The 15,212-nt window shown below is 47.3% G+C and overlaps 2 protein-coding genes across 4 annotated transcripts in view; one reads left to right on the top strand and one right to left on the bottom strand.

Moving 5' to 3' along the window:
- Window positions 1-15,212, bottom strand: part of AASDH (aminoadipate-semialdehyde dehydrogenase) — a 179,010-nt gene that overhangs the window by 11,337 nt on the left and 152,461 nt on the right. The window contains exon 16 of one of the 2 annotated variants that reach the window (XR_010177520.1): window positions 6,681-6,771. The exons of the other annotated variant lie outside the window; for it this stretch is intronic. The gene's annotated coding sequence lies outside the window, so the exon portion shown is untranslated. The remainder of the gene's footprint in view (window positions 1-6,680; window positions 6,772-15,212) is intronic. 2 annotated transcript variants of the gene reach the window in all.
- CRACD (capping protein inhibiting regulator of actin dynamics) overlaps window positions 1-15,212 on the top strand; it is a 318,205-nt gene that overhangs the window by 254,375 nt on the left and 48,618 nt on the right. The gene's annotated exons all lie outside the window — the stretch shown is intronic.

Below are 15,212 nucleotides of genomic sequence, written 5' to 3'. Positions count from 1 at the left end.
TGACAGTGCATGTCTGAGCACAAACCAAGCATGAAGTCAAAGGAATTGTCTGTAGACCTCCGAGACAGGATTGTCTCAAGGCACAAATCTAGGGAAGGGTACAGAAAAATATCTTTAGCTTTGAAGGTCACAGTGGCCAGTGGCCTCCATCATCCGTAAATGGAAGAAGTTCGGAACCACCAGGACACTTCCTAGAGCTGGCCGGCCGTCTAAACTGAGCGATCCGGGGAGAAGGGCCCTAGTCAGGGAGGTGACCAAGAACCCGATGGTCACTCTGTCAGAGCTACAGCATTCCTCTGTGGAGAGAGTATAACCTTCCAGAAGTACAACCATCTCTGCAGCAATCCACCAATCAGGCCTGTATGGTAGAGTGGCCAGACGGAAGCCACTCCTCAGTAAAAAGTACATCGCAGCCCACCTGGAGTTTACCAAAATGCACATGAAGGACTCTCAGACCATGAGAAACAAAATTATCTGGTCTGATGAGACAAAGATTTAACTCTTTGGCGTGAATGCCAGGTGTCATGTTTGGAGGAAACCAGGTACCGCTCATCACCAGGCCAATACCATGCCTTCAGTGAAGCATGGTGGTGGCAGCATCATGCTGTGGGGATGTTTTCCAGCGGCAGGAACTGATGACTAGTCAAGATAGAGGGAAAGATGAATGCAGCAATGTACAGAGACATCCTGGATGAAAACCTGCTCCAGAGCGCTCTTGACCTCAGACTGGGGCGACGGTTCATCTTTCAGCAGGACAACGACCCTAAGCACACAGCCAAGATATCAAAGGAGTGGCTTCAGGACAACTCTATGATGTCCTTGAGTGGCCCAGCCAGAGCCCAGACTTGAATCCGATTGAACATCTCTGGAGAGATCTGAAAATGGCTGTGCACTGACGCTTCCCATCCAACCTCATGGAGCTTGAGAGGTGCTGCAAAGAGGAATGGGCGAAACTGCCCAAAGATAGGTGTGCCAAGCTTGTGGCATCATATTCAAAAAGACTTGAGGCTGTAATTGCTGCCAAAAGGTGCATCAACAAAGTATTGAGCAAAGGCTGTGAATACTTATGTACATGTGATTTCTTAGTTCTTTATTTTTAATACATTTTGAAAAATCTCTAAAACACTTTTTCACGTTGTCATTATGGGGTATTGTGTGTAGATTTTTGAGGGAAAAAATACATTTATTCCAGTTTGGAATAAGGCTGTAACATAACAAAATGTGGAAAAAGTGAAGCGCTGTGAATACTTTCCGGATACACTGTAATGTACAGCTTGTAGGATATTTAGTTGCGTTGGCTGGAGATGGAGCATTTAGCTACTCCCAATCTCATGTTTTCCCTAGTCTCTTCACCAGGTGGGGATGCATATGCCGACCGATTTCGGACGTTTTTTTAAATAGGAAAAATCACTTACAAGGCAAAACCATGCCTTTTAAGTGATTGCCCCTTTAAAAAAAACCTACCAAGATTGGCTGGCATCCCGCACGTCCGGCGATTTTGGGCTTACATCCCGCCGATTATCTGCAGAAAGTGCAATCATGGAATCAATTTTCCAGATCAATGTTTCATCACAGGTAATAACGTTATCTAAAAAATGCAAATCCACTTGAATTTGTTTCAAATTGTCTGTACAAATTTGCTTTCGATTCTCTGCTTGGCAGAGAGAAGCCTTGGAATGATCTTAGCACAAACTTTTGTCTTGTTAACATCTTGATGCAAAACTTGTCTAACAGTTCTTTGTCCGTGCTTACCATTTCTGCTATCATTCAGATGCTCAGTGGACAGTCACTTCTAACAATTTTCTAAATTTTTTCAACATTTTCTTTTGTATTTGATGGTAAGACCTTCCGGGACGGTCATCAATTTTGACATCTTCATGACCATCAATAAATATTTTGTGCCACTCAAACACATGTGCACATGAAATACTTAAATAGAGAGTTTAATAATGTTAGTTAGGAATTCTTTATTTTCCTAGAGGAAATGCCAGTCAGACCGACAGGGAGATGTTAGGGATATAATTCAGTTCAAATTATTCCTTGTTAAAATCCTTAAATTGGGCAGCTGTCTTATGTGAAGGAGTATATCACATCTCAGTGGCCACGGCCAGCAAGATTGTTGAAGTCAACAGATAGAGGCATAATGATCAGCCCAGATTAGGGTGTGGACCAGGGCTGCTTTCAGAGGTTTGATATGTCAGGGCTGACAGCCCAGGGGTATTCCTGGCCAATGTGTTCTTTAATACCGCATTATAGTCAACTCCGCCTACTGTATAAGAGCACCCTGTTTCCTTTGAGTTTGTTAAAGGAGACATATACATTGGCAGTAATAAGTAAGACCAGAAAGTGACCCTCTGTGTCATAGAGGAATCATGTGGAATGTGAGATGGGAGCAAACAGAATTGCTTCTTCTCAGATGGCATCTCACAAAAAGTGAGAGTCAAAGGCAGGAGGACCCTCCTTTGGGCCTGAAATGGTGACCTAGACTGATATTAGTGCATAGTTGTAAGTTGGGTGGACAGAAAACATATTGGGGTAGACGGGATGAATGCTGGAGTGAGGGGCACTCAGTAGTGCACATAGTTAAAAAATAGCACAAAGGTTGCAAATACCTAACGCGTCAGTAAATTTAAGTAATGCAAACATAAAAATAAACTGATTGCTCTCAGCCCGGTATCAACCTATAGCCTTTTCTATTAGATGATATAGGGAACAACAAAGAGCCTTAAATGCAGGTTTAATGTCAGTTTACATGGGTATAAGTAACTTGAGAGGGGTTGAGAGGGGGCATAAAAAAAGCCCTCCATATAGCCATTATAGTTGCACTGATTGCTAGGTTTCTAAGAAAGACTGAGTAGATCCAATGAGCAATCTTAAAAAAAAAAGGTCCAAAATCAAGCATGTGTCATCTCATAAGGATAGGGCACCTCTCAGACACTGATATGAGAAGATGAAAAGGAGCAGATAACTTTAAGCTAATTCAAGAAACAGAAGAAGGGACAGTTGATCTGGAGAAAGAAGCCCATTCTGCTTTGGGTCACTGTCTACAGGTCTCATGGTGGGGTCTTTGGGGAAAGAGACTGATGGCAGTTGTACAACCTTTACCCTGCACTTTCAGCATTGGTAGGAGAGATTGGATCTCTGCAAGGGACCTGGCTATATACATCTGTCCTTGGGGTATGAATCAATGGATTGAATCTAATTAGGTCGACAGTCAATTGGTAGATCTCATATGGTTGACATGGAAAAGGTTGACTGGGTCAAAAGGTCATCAGGGTCATTAGGTCAACAGGTAAAAGGTAGACACTTGAAAAGGTCGACAGGTACAAAAGGTCGACACATGAAAAGGTCAACATAAGAAATGGTCAACGCAAAAGTTTGGTGTCGTTTTCTCCATCAAAGCACATGGAACCCAAATTAGTGTATTGCGTCCCCTCACATGGCTCGCTTAGCTCGCCATGCTTCGGGCAAGGTACTTCAATCTGCTACCACTGCATTCGGCACAGATTACTATTCCCAATCGTATTCCACGATGTTGTAAAGTATGAAAAAGTTGACAAAAACCCCCCAAACCCATAAAAACTTGTGTCAACCATATATGTGTCGATCATTTGAACCTGTCGACCCTTAGAGAGTAAGATTTGGGTGGTATGTGTTCAAACTGAAATCTAAATTGCAGTGTATTTACTCTGCACAGAAACAAAATAACCCACCCAAATCTAACTCTCTCTGCAAATGTTATATCTGCCCCCCTGCAGTGCACATGGGGGGTGATTCCGACTTGATCGTAGCTGTGCTAAATTTAGCACAGCTACGATCAGGAACACAGACATGTGGGGGGACGCCTAGCACAGGGGTAGACTGCCCCGTTCGTAGCGGCTGCGTGTGACGTCATACGCTGCTTCTGCGGCCCGCCCCCCGCACTGTTCGCCACGCCTGCGTTGGCCGGACCGCGCCCGCAAAACGGTCTGCCGCCCCTTCCCACCCAGCGACCGCCTCTGCTTGTCAATCAGGCAGAGGCAATCGCTAGGCAATGACAGCCGTCGGCTGTCAGCCATGCGCTGGTGCACTGCGGCGCCAGCACATGCGCAGTTCTGACCTGATCGCTGTGCTGCGAAGAATTGCAGCGAGCGATCAGGTCAGAATGACCCCCATAGTTTTGCCCAACTGCTAACAAATTTGCTGCTATGATCAGTTCTGAATTACCCCCAATGTACAGTTGTGTCCTATGTTAAACATTTTGCATTATTATGTGCTGTGGCGTAACTAGAATTTTTTTCCCCCAAGCCAAAACATTCTCTGGCATAACCCCTCCCACGCGCCCCCATAATTGCCACTAGAGAAGTGATGAATCCGCAAGAGGGGGCGTGGCCTTTCTGAAATGGGTGTGTATTTGTTTAAAGGGGCGTAGCATTGCAGGAAAAGACTACCTTACACCCCAGTTTTGCAACCTGCACGCCCAGACGTTGCCACCTCAGGAAAAAAAATAATGCCCTGTATACATTATGCCACATATTGCAATGGCCCTTAGACATTATGCCACACACAATCATGCCCATTACACATTATGCCACACACCGTAATGCCTGTGACATATTATGCCACGCATCGCAATACCCATTATACCAGTGGTTCCCAAACTGTGTGCCGTGGCTCCCTGGGGTGCCTCGGGACACTTGCAGGGGTGCCCTGGGTTGGTGATCCAGGACCAATTAAAATTATTTATGGTCAATATAAAAGGCAAAACCAGTGCTGGTGGCTGCCAGTCATAAAATATGTGGCCAAACAGAAGCACATCTTGTCCCTCACCACAAAATTGAGCCTAAGGATGACATATAAACACAATCTACTTAATTTAATATTTCTTATTAAATCTCTCATTAAGAAATTATTGGCCATGGGGTGCCGTGAAAAAAATTCTGATACTCTAGGGCACCATGATTCAAAAAAGTTTGGGAACCACTGCATTATACATTATGCTACACACTGCAATGCCCCTGAGACATTATAGCACATACAATGCCTGTGGCACATTATGACACACACCGCAATGTCCGTTATACATTATGCCACACACTGCAATACCCCTGAAACATAATACCACAAACCACAATGCCTTTGTTATAGTATACCACACACTGTAACGCCTGTGACACATGACACACACCGCACTGCCCATTATACCTTATGCCACTCACTGCAATGCCCGTTATACATTATGCCACACACTGCAATGCCCTTAAGTCATTATACCACATACCACAATGCCCGTGATATAGTATACCACACACTGTAATGCCTGTGGCACATTATGACACACACCGTAATGTCCGTGACACATTATGACACACACCGCAATGTCCGAGATACATTATGCCACACCGCAAATGTCCGTGATACATTATGCCACACACCGCAATGCCCATTACACATTAAGCCCTACAGTAAGGCTTCTTATTACTTTTAAATTACCTGCTCATTGCCAGGGGTTACATGCTCTTGGTTCCATGCACAGTGCCAGGGGGTTTCATGCTCAGGGTGTCATGCTCGTTGCCAGGGGTTTCATGCGCTAGGTGTTATGCTTGTTGCCAGGGGTATCATGGGCTGGGTGTCATGCTCGTTGCCAGGGGGTAATATTCGTTGCCAGGAGTTTCATGCACTGGGTGTCATGCTCGTTGCTAGAGGGTAATGCTTGTTGCCAGGGGTGTTCCCCCAGTGCCAGATATTCCTCCACAGTGGCAGATAAAAATATGCCCCCAGTGCCAAATATGCCTCCCCTCCAGTGCCAGAAACACATATGCCCCCAATGCCCCCCCTTGCCAGCTACACATATGCCCCCAGTGCCAAATATGCCCACCCAGTGCCAGGTACACACCCTCCCCCCGCTTAACTCTGCTGCGGTGTCCGGGAAGGAGGGCACAGTCCGGGAAGGAGGGCACAGCGCGCGCCTCTCCTGTGTCCGTCCTGTGTCTCTGGCGGCATGTCTGTCAAATGAAGCGTCGGTTCGTGAGCCAATCAGAGGTCGCGGAATGGCAGCTGTGGCTCCTGATTGGCTGCCGGTCCGCGAGCGTTGATTGGCTCATGAACCGGCACTTAATTTGACAGACATACCACCACCGGAGACACAGGAGTCAGGACGGTCACAGGAGAAGCGTGCGCTCTGCCCTCCTTCCCGGAATCCCTCACACACAGCACAGCAGCAATCAGTGGCAGCGCCTCCGCAGTGGCTGCAGGGGTGGTAGTTACACCACTGATTATGTGTGTGTGTGTGTGTGTGTGTGTGTGTGTGTGTGTGTGTGTGTGTGTGTGTGTGTGTGTGTGTGTGTATATCACAGTTTCCACTATTCTGGCTGTCCCATCTGTGAGGGGGTAGCCAGTTCAGCATAGCGGGGTGCGGTGCCGTATTTACCATCATTGTACAGTGGGGAGCATGACTACGATAACGCGATTCAGCACGAATCGCGTCATTGGACATCCAGTCTACCAATTTTACTCAGCAAGTGGGCGTCTAGGTGGCAGTATTTGTCGGGCTCTGGGAGACTTGCCCACTCTTCCGGGTGGCCATTCCGAGAGAGTAGGCAAGGGTGTGTATGAGCTATGTAAGTCTTGGGCTCATTTATAGTTGGGCATAAGACTCCATGACGGAGCAGCACACGTAGGCAAGTACATACTAAGCATACCTAAGGCCTGCGCAATGAATTCCCAGTTGAGTTTCACTGTGCATTTTCGGAGATGATAGTAGGTGCAGTCAGTAGTTAGCTCTCAGTTCCACTATTATAAGAAAAAAAGAGTTTCAAAATGTTATATAGCAAAATATTTCAAAAGCATTTTTGTTATTGTTGATTTTCTTCTGCGATAACAGAACAAGTATTGTGATGGTACATGTGCTGTTTGGTAAATGGTCTTCTATGTGCGACGGGGTAAATTTACTAAAGCTTCTAAACCAGAGAACTGGTGATGTTGCCCATAGCAACCAATCAAATGATGTCTTTCATTTCTTAGTTGCCGTTTAGAAACTGATAGACAGCATCTTATTGGTTGCTATGGGCAACATCACCATTGCTTAAAAGCCTTAGTAAATTTACCCCGACATCTGCTCCGGTCAGAATTACAGTGTGATGCAGAGCTGTGGCACTGACATGAATGAGCAGTAGCCAGCGGTTTCATTACTTCCATGACAATGGCAACTGCCTAGTGAGGAGATATCATAGGAAAACCTATTTTGTGTTTTAGGCGCCCCCTATGCTAAGGGTTTGCCTGGTAGAAGTGCTAGTGCTGTTCTATATAACATTTAGGAAAATCATGTGACTTCTCTTGGCTGTACTCTACAAGAACTATAGGTATGAGTAGCAATCATTCTAGAGGGGATATGGGAATGAAGGGTTTATCACCCTCTAATTCATCAAACCCATAAATATATATATTGGTATCTGGATGGTAGATAGACAGCGCATAGATTGACAGTCAATAGGTCAACACCAATGGTAGACAGGGTCAAAGTGCCGACATTTAAATGGTCAACATGGGCTTAGATTAACAGGGTCAAAAGATTGATATATCGACATGCAGATAGTCAGCACAGAATAAGTGAATATATTGTTTTTAATGTTTTTTTTCTGCAGCGGGGTACACTGGTATTCCCCAGGGAATAACATCGGGGTGTAGAGTAGGATCTTGATCTGAGGCACCAACAGGCTAAAAGCTTTGACTGTTCCCAAGATGCTCAGCGCCGCCTCCTCTATAACCCCACCTCCGTGCACAGGAGCTCAGTTTGTAAGTTGGTGCCTGCAGTACAGGCAGCTAACATGCAGGGCAGCTCCCTAAGAAGAGCTATTTTAAAGAAGATAGAAGACTTCAAGGGCTGCAGCAGAGGCACTCTAGTGCTAGATATCATTCTGATATCTCCTGCTGCAGCTCCATCACCTCCCCCAGCGGCGCTGTATACTCCCGCGTCCCTGGTTGCCGGGTACTTACAGCTAAGGCTCTGGTTCTTCACCCAGGGCACACACACTAACCGAAGTTCTCCGGGATCGCGTGCCCGCACTCAGGGAGGAGGTTAGAGGGTTCCCCAGGTGGGACCCGCTGGAAATCGCGATCCGCCGCGGCCATTAGGAGACGGACCGCACGCGCTGGCACAGACACTGTGGCAGGACAGGGACCCCACTAGACCACCAGGGCAAGGGCACAGGTCGGATTAAGCTATAATCCATTTTATTAAGGCCCGCAGCACCTGATGGTGAAGTCCAGCAAGGGGACACGGCTCTGGCCTGTAGCCTCTGGGCGCCATTTAGAGTAAATGTTCCCGCCCTGGGTCTGCATCTCTCTGTTTTCCTTACTCTGTGTCAGTGTTTGGACGCCATTACACAGCTGCGCTGATTCTGGGACTGCTGGGTGATGCCTCCTCTGTAAAGCCGCCTGCATCATCAGCGCTGTGCATTTACAGGACACTTAAGTATTCTACATGTCGTTTAGACAGTGTTAGTTAAGAACAAGTCCATACTTCAGGGTTATTTAGTACAAGTACCCTGTGATATTCATCCAGTTTTTACTGTGCATTGATATATCTGTTTACATAGCTTTACTCAGTAATAGTATTGCTAGTCCAGTGCAGTTTTATTGTTGTTTGTCATTATTCCTGCATTGTACATGTGACTGTGTATGTGTGCATATAGCTGCTGAGTGATTTCTACTCCGTGTATCTCACTCCTACTGCTATCCCTATATTCTGTAACCTGAGGGGGCGTCAGGGTTATTAGATAATATAGGAATTTCACAGGATATACGTATTTTGTATTTTTCTCTGTGTTTTTCAGTCACATTTTACCTCAGAAATCCTGTTTGTGCTGTCACACTGCACGGGGGGTTTGTGTTAGGTATTATATCTGCTGGTACTGTGTCGCCCATGGTGTACACTTTCATATTATGTCAGCTACGGGGGGCGATGGGTCTGGGGCTGATTCCACCGTGCGCGGTTATGATGTCCCAGAGGCATTTGAGGATAACATGGCTGCGGAGGGTTCAGGTTCTGGGCGTTCTGTACCCCGAAGTCAGTTTGTAACAACGGGAACACATCCGGGCCAGCCTTGGTCTGCCTTTTCTAATTTACTGACTACGCTGGTAACTAGACTTGCGCCCCTATGGGATCTACTGTGCCTTATCAGCCTTATATGGTCCCTGTGGTTAATCCGCCATGGACATACGCTCTGTCCACTCAGTCACAGCACTTGAATAACTCTTTGGATAAATGTATTCCTGACCCTCACCTGCCTAAGACTAAACCTAAGAAGTTCTCTAAGCGGGCTGATACTTCCACTCAATCCACGCATGTTCCGGATACCTCTTCCGATGAAGATGGCGTGTATACTGACCCCACAGACTCTGATTATGACGTTTCTGATGGGGAATCTGTTTCACAGGTGGATGTTCCTGATCTATTAGAGGCTATCGGGCTCATTCTTCAGATTGCTGATGATCCTGAGTCTGCTACTACATCTAAGAAACCGGACAGGTTCAAACGTCAGAAGGTTACTAAATTGGTTTTACCTCATTCTGACCACTTGGTTGACATACGTCAGGAATCCTGTGAGAACCCAGGAAAGAAATTCACCCCGCACAAGAAGATGCTATCCCGCTATCCCCTTGCGGCAGAATTGAGTAAAAATTGGGAAACGCCACCGCCAGTGGATTCACAAATCGTGGTGTCATCTGCTCTGCCTGTCACTACCGTCACTTCTCTCAAGGAGCCGACGGATAAGCGCGTGGAGGGCTGCTTAAAAGCTATCTATCCCCTTGCAGGGGCTGCGCATAGGCCCACCATTGCGGCTACTTGGGCCGCAGAAGCTATTGAGGCGTGGGCTCAGGAAACAGAGGCTGAGTTTCCGTCCAATTTTTCTGAACATGCCAGACAATGTATCTCTTATATTGTCACGACATCTCATTACATTAAAGAAGCAGTTTCAGATGCAGGTGTTCTGGCGGCCAAGGCTGCTACGACATCCATTTTGGCTTGCCGTATTCTCTGGTTGCGGCCCTGGTCGGTGGACTTGGACTGTAAGAAAACCCTGGAGGTGCTCCCATTTAAAGGAAACATCCTCTTTGGTGAGGATTTCAACAAGATTGTCGCTGACTTGGCGTGTGCTAAGACTGCATGTCTACCTAGTACTACTCCTTCGGCCCCGAAGGCTAAGAGTACTTCCTTTCGTTCTTTTCGCCCTCTGGGTAAAGCAAAGGGTCAGGCATACCAGAAACAGTCTCACACTTCCAAAACCACCAAGCCCAAGCATAAACGTGCCTGGGCTGCCCGTCAGCGGATTCCAAATCTGACAAGCCTGCGGCATGACGGGGTGGGCCTCCCCCTGGGGGATCCCAGGGTGGGAGGCCGACTTCTACAGTTCACCCGGGTATGGTTGAAGACCACTTCAGTCGCTTGGGTACAGGAAGTCGTCACTCACGGATACGCTATATCCTTCAAGACACGTCCCCCTCTTCGCTATTGCCTGACGGACATCCCTTCGGATCAGGTGAAGGCAACAACTCTCCGTTTAGTGGTACAATCCCTCCTGGACACCGGAGTGGTAGTGCCGGTGCCTCTTGCTCAGAGGGGTAGGGGGTACTACTCAACATTGTTCCTAGTCCCCAAACCGAATGGTTCCACCCTGCCCATTCCCAACCTCAAATCTTTGAACAAGTTTGTGAGGGTCTCCAAGTTTCGTATGGAGACCCTTTGCTCTATTGTCCTGGCTTTGGAACCAGGGGACTATATGGTATCCCTGGATATACAGGATGCTTACCTGCATATCCCTATTGCCATGTCACATCAGCAATACCTGCGGTTTGCTATTGGCAATCTCCATTACCAATTCCGGGCCTTACCATTTGGTCTGACCATGGCTCCACGAATTTTCACCAAGGTCATAACAGTTATGACGGCTTCACTCCGCCGTCGGGGCATCAGGATCCTGCCGGATCTGGACGACCTGCTGATCCTGGCCAATTCCCCAGAAGTTCTCCTCAGTCTTTTGGATCTGACGGTACAGTTTCTGCAAGCCTCACGGGTGGCTCATCAACTGGAAGAATTCATCCCTGGTCCCTGCCCAGAGCATGGTGCATCTGGGAGCGTTGTTGGACAAACACAACCAGAGGTTGTTTTTGTCACAGGAGAAAGTCCTGAAGCTTCAGAATAAGATACATTGCTTCCTCTCTCGTACGCGTGTGTCGATACACTCGGCGATGCAAGTACTAAGCCATGGTGTCGGCTTTCGACATGGTGGAGTATGCTCAATTTCATTCCCGCCCTCTGCAGAGACTGATTCTTGCCAAGTGGGACGGCCTGCCTCACCGGATCAGGTCTCAAATGATCTCCTTGTCTCCAGAGGTCCATCTGTAACTGACCTGGTGGGTGCAGGACCAACAATTGAACAGGGGTCGTCCCTTCTGGACATCCAACTGGGTCCTTCTGACGATTGATGCCAGTCTGAGGGGTTGGGGCGCGGTGTTGGAGCAACACTCTCTTCAGGGTCGGTGGACCAGGGAGTAGTCTCTCCTCCCGATAAATATTCCGGAATTGCGGGCAGTGTTCAATGCTATGAAACTGGCCCGGCATCTGGTACTGAACAGGCCTGTTCAAGTACAGTCAGACAACCCCACCATGGTGGCGTACATAAACCATCAAGGCAGCTCTCGAAGCCGCGTGGCAATGATGGAAGTGACAAATATTCTTTAATGGGCGGACCGCCATCTGCCAGCCATATCGGCAGTGTTCTTTCCGGGGGTCCTCAACTGGGAAGCGGACTTCCTCAGTCGTCAGGACGTACACGCCGGAAAGTAGAGCCTTCATCCAGAAGTATTTCAACTCCTAGTGGACAAGTGGGGCCCACCAGATGTAGACCTGATGGCGTCTCGACACAATCACAAGGTTCCGGTCTTCGGAACAAGAACAAGGGATCCTCAAGCGGCGTTCGTGGACGCACTGGCAATTCCATGGAACTTTCGGCTGCCGTACGTGTTTCCTCCAGTGTCACTCCTGCCCAGGGTGATAAGGAAGTTCAAGCAAGAAGGAGGAATACTACTTCTACTCGCTCCAGCGTGACCCAGATGGCATTGGTTCTCAGACTTACAGGGTCTCTCGCTAGAGCGTCCTCTTCTACTTCCGCAACGTCCAGACCTCCTCGTTCAGGGCCCTTGTGTTTACCAGGATTTGGCCCGACTGGCTTTGACGGCGTGGCTCTTGAAGCTTTCGTACTGAGGACCAAAGGATTTTCTGAGGCGGTCATTCAAACTATGTTGAAGGCCTGTAAGCCAGCTTCTGCTCGGATTTACCATAGGGTCTGGAATGCTTACTTTGCTTGGTGCGCATCTAACAATCATGACGTTTACAAGTTTAGTACGGCCAAACTTTTGGCCTTCCTACAACAGGGCCTGGACTTGGGCCTTCGGCTGGCCTCCCTCAAGGTTCATATTTCTGCCTTGTCGGTTTGGTTTCAGAGGAAAATTGCGACTCTGCCTGATGTTCATACATTCACTCAGGGTGTTTTACGGATTCAACCTTCCTATGTCCCACCTGTGGCTCCTTGGGATTTGTCGGTGGTTCTGGAGGCTTTGCAAGAGTCTCAGTTTTAATCTCTTGAATCTGCGGACCTTAAGTGGCTTTCCCTCAAGGTCTTGTTTCTGCTGGCTATTGCCTCTGCTAGACGGGTATCAGATTTGGGTGCCTTGTCTTATAGGTCCCCCATCTGATTTTTCACCGTGACCGGGCGGTTCTTCAAACGCGCCCTGGTTATTTACCTAAGGTGGTGTGTTCTTTCCACCTTAACCAAGAGACTGTGGTTCTGGCCTTTGTCTCTCCAGATTTTTCCTCCAAAGAGCGGTCTTTGGATGTGGTACGGGCTCTCCGTATCTATGTGAAAAGGACAGCCTCCGTTAGGATGTCTGATTCTCTCTTTGTACTGTTTGTTTTCACAAACGTGGCTGGCCTGCTAACAGGCAGACCTTGGCCAGGTGGATTAGAATTGTGATTGCACATGCTTATGTACAGGCTGGCCTTCCAGCTCCTGCTATCATCAATGCCCATTCTACTCGGTCTGTCGGACCTTCTTGGGCGGTGCGAACCTTGAACAATTGTGCAAGGTGGCTACGTGTTCCTCAGTGAACACGTTCATAAGGTTCTATGCCTTCAATACTTCCGCCTCGCAGGATGCTTCCTTTGGACGCCGGGTTCTTGTGCCCACTACAGTGCATCCCCTCCCATAAGGAACTGCTTTAGGACATCCCCGATGTTATTCCCTGTGGAATACCAGTGTACCCCGCTGCAGAAAAGGAGATTTATGGTAAGAACTTACCCTGGTTAAATCTTTCTGTGAGGTACACTGGAATCCACAGTGCGCCCACCCTGACGCACTTAGCTTCTTTGGGTTGGTATGGCATTAGCCGCTGATACCTTCTCCTGTCGTGAGAATGTGGTGTCTGTGGCTACTAACTGTTGTTGTCTCTTTTACCTGCTACTGCATTGGACTGGTTAACAAAACTGAGCTCCTGTGCACGGAGGCAGGGTTATAGAGGAGGCGGCGTTGAGCATCTTGGGAACAGTCAAAGCTTTTCGCCTGTTGGTGCCTCGGATCAAGATCCTAGTCTACACCCCGATGTTATTTCCTGTGGAATCCAGTGTACATCGCAGAAAGATATTTAACAAGGGTAAGTTCTTACCATAAATCTCCTTTTTCAGGTTAGTGTTAGGTTTAGTGTCAGGCACTAGAGGAAGTGTTAGGTGTCCGGAGGAGACGGTTAGGGTTAGGTACTTGGTGGAGGGTTAGGGTTAGACTGCGGAAGCTGATGGTTAGTGTTAGGCACCAGGGAGAGGGTTAGGCACAAGGGTTAGTGTTAGGCACCAGGGTTAGGGTAAGGCACCAGGGGGAGGGTTAGGGTTAGGCATCTGGGGGAAGGTTAGGGTTAGGCATGAGGGTTAGGCGCCAGGGGAGGGTTAGGGTCAGTCACTAGGGTTAGGCACTTGGGGGAAGGTTAAGGTAGGCAAGAGGGTTAGGGTTAGGCACCAGGGGGAGGGTTAGGCACGATGGGGAGGGTTAGGCATCAGGGGGAGGGTTAGGGTTAAAATAACAAACAAAAAAGTGTCGACCTTTACCGTGTTGACCATTTGCATGTTGGCTTTTTGACCCAAGTCAATTCTGGCTATTTAACTGTTGACCTTTTGACTCTGTCAACCTATTGCCTATCGACCATCTGTCAACCTAGTGCCTATCCTTCAATCCACACCCATATATTTTACAGAACACACATGATATAAAGAAATGAAGCCTGCAGCTGTACTTCACCAATCAATAAGTTAGTTGGTTAATCATTTTCTACAAACATACGGTAATTACATGAATTCATAGTATAGATAGCAGCATGTGAATACAAAAATTGTAGTTTATAATCTGCAAACAATAAAACTAAGATTATCTAACGGCATGTCATTGTAATGGGTTTAAAGTGTAAACTTTCATGTGATTTTTTTTGTTTGTTTTTAAGAGTTATATGGGAAGGAAACAGACAAGAGGATGTCCTAAGGCTAGATGTGGGCATCATGTAATTGGCTTACATTATACCCATGGCATTAAGTCTTCAACTAGGCACAGCAGTACCTGTTAGTTTGCGCTTTTGAAAAGAAAAGATTGTGTTACCATGATCAGCAGGCAGTAATTGCACCATCAAGACTCCCAGGCCACTTCAATTGGGAAGTGGACAGCAGTGGGTGTCCGTACTGTAGGCGGCTTTGGGAGACTTGCCTACATTTCTGACGGTCAGCCATGAGAAAAACAACAATGCAGGAGCTGGAAACAGCACCGAGACCAGACTTTACGGCAGTTATTATTATTTTTTTAATTTATTTATTACAAGTCAGTTTGTCACTGCATCTTGCCCCGGCCTGCGCTCAGATTTGTGACGTGGGTTTTACTCAAGCCGCCACCATGAAGAGTATTAGACTAGAGATCCTGCCTTCACCAGACACGTAAATCACACAGTTATTACCTACATGTAGCATGGGCCATTTCAGGCACGTGAATTCGTAAGAGGCACAGAGAGAGACGCTAATAAAGTTTTTAGATTTATTGAGAAATATCTCCAGAGTTAAAGTATACAGAAAAATAGGTGTAAATAATCAAGACGTACAATTATGATATGCACAGTCAACTTCAAATAAGTAAATACTGCTTATT

Source organism: Pseudophryne corroboree, chromosome 1 (assembly GCF_028390025.1).
Source record: "Pseudophryne corroboree isolate aPseCor3 chromosome 1, aPseCor3.hap2, whole genome shotgun sequence".
In the NCBI taxonomy this organism is placed as follows: Eukaryota; Metazoa; Chordata; class Amphibia; order Anura; family Myobatrachidae; genus Pseudophryne; species Pseudophryne corroboree.
The sequence above is the reverse complement of the archived record's forward strand: the minus strand, read 5'-3'. Positions and strand labels throughout refer to the sequence as shown.